Raw genomic sequence first — 7,128 nt, 5'->3', positions numbered from 1 at the left:
GCCAGAGAGTTCTATTTTAACTTCATCGGCCCACAGGACTTGTTTCCAAAATGCATCAGGCTTCTTTTAATGTTCTTTTGCATACTTCTGACGCTGAATTTTATGGTGAATACTCTGGAGAGGTTTTCGTTTGATGACTCTTCCATGAAGGCCATATTTGTGCAGGGGTCTCTGAACAGTAGAACAATGTACCACAACTCCAGAGTCTGCTAAATCTTTCTAAATGTCTTTTGCAGTCAAGCAGACATTCTGATTTGCATCTCTAGTAATCCTACAAGCTGCAGCTTGGACTTCCAGACCTTATCTTGACCCTCACTGTTCCTATTAACTGACATTTCTTAATTACATTTCGAACTGAGGAAAGGGCAACTTGAGAACGCTTTTCTATCTTCTTATAGTCTTCTCCTGCTTTGTGGGCCTCCACCATTTTCATTTTCAGAGTGTTAGGCAGCTGCTTAGAAAAACCCATGGCTGCTGTTTTTTGCCACAAGATTAGAGGAGGCTGGGTTTTTATAAAGCTAGAAAATTTGCATCACTCCGCCTTTCCTAACAATGAACGTGAACAAGCCATAACCCTAACAGGCTAATTAAGGTCTGAAATCTTGGTCAAAATTATCTGAGCACACAAATCTCCACGAGTGGCCAAACTTTTGTATCAGTACATTTTTATTTTTGTAACTTTTAACCCCTTTCTGACATTGGACGTACTATTCCATCCATGTGGGGTGGGCCCTAATTCCCAAGGACGGAATAGTACGTCCAGCGCGATCGGCCGCGCTCACGGGTGGAGCGCGGCCGATCGCGGTCGGGTGTCAGCTGACTATCGCAGCTGACATCCGGCACTATATGCCAGGAGCGGTCACGGACCGCTCCTGGCACATTAACCCCCGACACACCGCGATCAAACATGATCGCAGTGTGCCGGCGGTATGGGAAAGCATCGCGCAGGGAGGGGGCTCCCTGTGGGCTTCCCCGAGACGATCGATACAAGGCGATGTGCTCACCTTGTACCGAGCGTCTCCTCCCTGCAGGCCCCGGATCCAAAATGGCCATGGGGCTACTTCCGGGTCCTGCAGGGAGTACTTCCGGGTCCAGAGCAGGCTCTGATAACTAAGCAGCAGGGCACGCCAGATCGCTGATCTGACACAGTGCTCTGCAAAGTGTCAGATCAGCGATCTGTCACTATACAGTGATGTCCCCCCGGGACAAAGTAAAAAAAACATTTTTTAGAGTTGTAAAAAAAAAAAAAAAAAAATCCTAAATAAAGAAAGAAAATATATATATTGTTCCCATAAATACATTTCTTTATCTAAATAAAAAAAAGAAACAATAAAAGTACACATATTTAGTATCGCTGCGTCCATAACGACCCGACCTATAAAACTGTCCCACTAGTTAACCCCTTCAGTGAACACCGTGTAAAAAAAAAAAAAAAAAAAACAAGGCAAAAAACAACGCTTTATTATCATATCGCCGAACAAAAAGTGGAATAACACGCGATCAAAATGCCGGATATAAATAACCATGGTACCGCTGAAAACGTCAACTTGTCCCGCAAAAAACGAGCCACCATACAGCATCATCAGCGAAAAAATAAAAAGTTACAGTCCTCAGAATAAAGCGATGCAAAAATAATTATTTTTTCTATAAAATAGTTTTTATCGTATAAAAAGCGCCAAAACATAAAAAAAGATATAAATGAGGTATCGCTGTAATTGTACTAACCCGAAGAATAAAAGTGCTTTATCCATTTTACCAAACGCGGAACGGTATAAACGCCCCTTCCCCTCACCCCCCCCCAAAAGAAATTCATGAATAGCTGGTTTTTGGTCATTCTGACTCACAAAAATCGGAATAAAAAGCGATCAAAAAATGTCACGTGCCCGAAAATGTTATCAATAAAACGTCAACTCGTCCCGCAAAAAACAAGACCTCGCATGACTCTGTGGACCAAAATATAGAAAAATTATATGTCTTAAAATCTGGTAACGCAAAAAATATTTTTTGCAATAAAAAGCGTCTTTTAGTGTGTGATGGCTGCCAATCATAAAAATCCGCTAGAAAACCCGCTATAAAAGTAAATCAAACCCCCCTTAATCACCCCCTTAGTTAGGGAAACATAAAAAAAATTTAAAAATGTATTTATTTCCATTTTCCCATTAGGGCTAGGGTTGGAGTTAGGGCTAGGGTTAGGGTTAAGGTTGGGGCTAGGGTTGGGGTTAGGGTTGGGGCTAGGGTTGGGGCTAGGGTTGGGGATAGGGTTAGGGTTGGGACTAAAGTTAGGGTTGGGGCTAAAGTTAGGGTTGGGGCTAAAGTTAGGGTTGGGGCTAAAGTTAGGGTTGAGGTTGGGGCTAAAGTTAGGGTTGAGGTTGGGGCTAAAGTTAGGGTTGGGGCTAAAGTTAGGGTTAGGGTTACATTTACGGTTGGGATTAGGGTTAGAGGTGTGTCAGGGTTAGGGGTGTGGTTAGGGTTATGGTTGGGGTTAGGGGTGTGTTGGGGTTAGGGTTTCAGTTAGAATTGGGGGTTACCGCTGTTTAGGCACATCAGGGCTCTCCAAACGCGACATGGCATCCGATCTCAATTCCAGCCAATTCTGCGTTGAAAAAGTAAAACAGTGGTCCTTCCCTTCTGAGCTCTCCCATGTGCCCAAACAGGGGTTTACCCCAACATATGGGGTATCAAAACACATCTAGATAGGTTCCTTATGGGGTCTACTTTCCAAAATGGTGTCACTTCTTGGAGGGTTTCTACTGTTATGTGCATCAGGGGCTCTGCAAATGCAACGTGATGCCTGCAGACCAATCCATCTAAGTCTGCATTCCAAATGGCGCTCCTTCCCTTCCGATCTCTGCCATGCGCCCAAACGGTGGTTCTTACCCACATATGGAGTATCAGCGTACTCAGGACTAATTGGACAATAACTATTGGCATCCAATTTCTCTTCTTACCCTGGGGAAAATAAAAATTTGGGGGGCTAAAAAATAATTTTTGTGAAAAAATAATTTTTTTTATTTTCACGGCTCTGCATTATAAACTGTAGTGAAACACTTGGGGGTTCAAAGCTGTCAAAACACAGCTAGATAAGTTCCTTTGGGGGTCTACTTTCCAAAATGGTGTCACTTCTGGGGGGTATCTACTGTTTAGGTGCATCAGGGGCTTTGCAAATGCAACGTGACGCCTGCAGACCAATCCATCTAAGTCTGCATTCCAAATGGCGCTCCATCACTTCTGAGCTCTGCCATGCGCACAAACGGTGGTTCCCCCCCCCAAATATGGGGTATCAGTGTACTCAGGACAAATTGGACAACAACTTTTGGGGTCCAATTTCTCCTGTTACCCTTGGGAAAATACAAAACTGGGGGCTAAAAAATAATTTTTGTGAAAAAAAAATAATTTTGATTTTCACGGCTCTGCATTTTAAACTGTAGTGAAACACTTGGGAACACTTGGGGGTTCAAAGCTGTCAAAACACAGCTAGATAAGTTCCTTAGGGGGTCTACTTTCCAAAATGGTGTGTCACGCCCGCACATACTTACCCGGCTTCTCCCATCCCTCGGCGCGCTCACGATCCTGTCCCGCGCCGCTCTGCCTCCTCCTTCGCCGGCTCTCGGCGTCTGGTCTTTTCGCACATGCGCGGTCGCGTCTCCCCTGTCGCTGAGCCTTCTGGGAGGTCGCGACCCGGTGGCTCCGCCCCAACATGGCGGCGCCCATCGGGTATTTCTTCCCGGCGTCTTCCTAGGTAAGACGCCTTTGCTTTGTAGGTGCACTGTCTGCCGTCAGTGTCCCTATGCCCTAGGCTCCCCTGTACCAGTGTCTTTTCTCAGCCCAGTCCTTGCTTTGTCTCTGTATCCTGCCAGTCCGTGTTCCTGTTGTATCCTGCCAGTCCGTGTTCCTGCTGTATCCTCCCAGTCCGTGTTCCTGCTGTATTCTGCCAGTCCGTGTTCCTGCTGTATCCTGCCTGTCCGTGTTCCTGCTGTATTCTGCCAGTCCGTGTTCCTGCTGTATCCTGCCAGTCCGTGTTCCTGCTGTGTCCTGCCAGCCCGTGTTCCTGCTGTATCCTGCTTGTCCGTGTTCCTGCTGTATCCCGCCAGTCCATGTTCCTGTTGTATCCTGCCGGTCCGTGTTCCTGCTGAGTCCTGCCGTTCCGTGTTCCAGACATTCTTTCAGTTAAGTCTTGTTTTCCTATTATTCCCTGCCATCCTTATAGCCTGTGGTTTCCTTCTTTATTTTGGGTCGTCCCTTTGGCTCTAGCTGTTGTGTCTCCATTCCTCCGAGGTCCTGCTCCTAACACTCCCTGTATAGGGGGTGATTCCATCTGGTCCGCTCGACCCCGGGGGCTCTAGAGTCACGACCCAGAGGGTCCACTCTCGGATTTCTGTCCGAATACTTACAGGAAGCAAAGGCCATGGACCCCGCTGGGGCCTCTGCTACGCAAAAAGAGCTACTCTTTTTGCGGGAGAATCAGTCCCGTATGATGTCCTTTATGAAGGCTATGGATTCTCGTTTGTCCACGCTCCAGTCCTCCGATCCTGGCAACGCCGCTCTACTCATTGGCTTACAGCAAGAGTTAGCTCAGCAGCGTGACACCCAGGCCCATATACTTAGTTATATGTCTTCTATTGACGATCGGCTGCTTTCCATCCAGACAGCCGCTTCTACGTCTGCTCCTGCTTCCCACCCTCCACCCCGCTTGGCTAAACCGCCTCGGTACAATGGGGATCCTAAGTCCTGCCGAGGATTTCTAAACCAATGCCGTCTTCACTTTGAGCTTCTGCCCCAGCATTACCCGACGGATCGGTCCAAAGTTGCGTTTTTGATTTCCCATCTAGAGGGTGACGCCTTGGCATGGGTTAATCCACTCTGGGAGCGAGACGATCCCCTAGTCTCCCGGTTGTCTGAATTTTTGGAGACTTTCCGTCTTGTCTTTGACGAACCTGGATGACTGGCCTCTACAACTGAAGCCCTATTCTCTCTCCATCAGGGATCGTTATCCGTAGGCCAGTACGCTATTCAGTTCCGCACCCTCTCCTCTGACTTGGGCTGGAACAATGAGGCGTTGGTGGGTGCTTTCTGGCGGGGTCTCTCTGGGCGCATAAAGGATGAGTTAGCTGGTCGGGACACCCCTACGGTTTTGGAGGAATTAATTTCCTTAGCGACCCGTATTGACCTTCGGTTCCAAGAACGCGCTCGCGAGCGGAGGTCTCTTCGTCCTTCTTCTGCCACCCGTAAGCCACTCAGTCCACAGCCTAGAACCTCCTCTCAGGCGTCCGCACCGGAACCTATGCAAGTGGACCGTCTTAAAATGTCCGAACAACGTCGTAAAGAGAGGCGCACTCAGGGGTTATGTTTTTACTGCGGAAGTGCTGCTCATTTATTGCGCTCTTGCCCTGAACGTCCGGAAAACTCCTCCGCCTAGGTCAGGTAAGAGAGGCCTCCCTAGGTGTGTGTGATTCCTCTCAACCCCTTACTTTGTCCGTTCTTTTGCATATTGCGGGCAAGGGCGTTTCTCTGGATGCATATGTGGATTCGGGCGCTGCAGGGAATTTTATTAGGTTGGAAGAGGTTTTGAAATTCTCCGTTCCAGTCAGAACCTTAGAGGCTCCTGTGATTCTAGCATCTGTGGATGGTAAACCTTTACAGGAGACCATTACTCAAGTGACACTTGAGGTGGAACTTCAGGTTGGGGCTCTGCACAAGGAGAGAATTGCATTTTATGTTTTAGCGGGTCTGTCTCATCCTATGCTCTTAGGTCTTCCTTGGTTACGGAGCCACGAGCCCATTTTAGATTGGCGCAATGGTAATATCTTGCGCTGGGGTGAGCTTTGTCGGGAACGTTGTCTGCTGCCGGTGCGTCCTGTGGGATATTCCTCTAATTCTTCTCCTTCTTCTTCCTTTCCCGCCTTACCCTCTGTCTACAGCGCTTTTTCTGATGTCTTCAACAAGAAGGAGGCTGAGGAGCTTCCGCCTCACCGTCTCTATGATTGTCCCATAGATCTCGTGCCTGGAACTAACCCGCCCAGGGGCAGAATCTATCCTCTCTCTCCTGCTGAGACTCAAGCTATGTCTGAGTACATTCAAGAAAATCTTGCTAAAGGTTTCATCCGCAAGTCTTCTTCTCCGGCCGGAGCAGGGGTTTTTTTCGTGAAGAAGAAAGACGGTTCCCTCCGTCCCTGCATTGATTATCGAGGCCTAAACAACATCACGGTGAAGAACAAATATCCTCTGCCACTCATTCCGGAACTCTTCGACCGTCTTCGGGGTGCGCAAATCTTTACCAAATTAGATCTACGTGGCGCATACAATCTGGTTCGTATTCGTGCAGGCGATGAGTGGAAGACCGCCTTCAATACTCGTGACGGTCACTACGAATACTTGGTTATGCCGTTTGGTCTCTGCAACGCCCCCGCGGTTTTCCAGGAATTTGTGAACGATGGATTTCGGGATCTTCTCTACTCCTCAGTCGTGGTTTACCTTGACGACATCCTCATCTTCTCTCCGGATCTCTCCACTCACAGGCGAGATGTCCGCCGAGTCCTGCAAAGGCTAAGAGAGAATCATCTGTTCGCTAAGATTGAAAAGTGCGTCTTTGAACAGTCCTCTCTTCCCTTCCTTGGGTATATTGTCTCAAGATCTGGCTTAGAGATGGATCCAGAGAAGGTTTCTGCTGTCCTGAATTGGCCTCGTCCTCTTGGAACAAAAGCAATCCAACGTTTTCTTGGCTTTGCCAACTACTATAGACAATTTATTCCTCATTTTTCTTCCATGACCAAGCCTATCTCTGCCCTAGTTTGCAAGGGAGTCAATTCCAGCCTTTGGACCCCTGAGGCTGAAGAGTCTTTTTGTCCCTTAAACAAAGTTTCGCTACGGCCCCTGTGCTTCATCGTCCTGATGCTAATAGACCGTTTGTCCTTGAGGTCGACGCATCTTCTATTGGAGCTGGAGCAGTACTTTTGCAAAGATCTTCGTCCGGACGTTTGGTGACCTGTGGTTTCTTTTCTAAAACTTTTTCCGCTCCTGAGCGTAACTACTCTATAGGGGATAAGGAGCTATTGGCTATCAAGCTAGCCTTGGAAGAATGGCGTTATCTTCTTGAAGGGTCTCTTCATCCATTCATCATTTACACTGACC

Source organism: Ranitomeya imitator, chromosome 5 (assembly GCF_032444005.1).
Source record: "Ranitomeya imitator isolate aRanImi1 chromosome 5, aRanImi1.pri, whole genome shotgun sequence".
Taxonomy (NCBI): Eukaryota; Metazoa; Chordata; class Amphibia; order Anura; family Dendrobatidae; genus Ranitomeya; species Ranitomeya imitator.
This window is presented reverse-complemented; position numbering follows the sequence as displayed.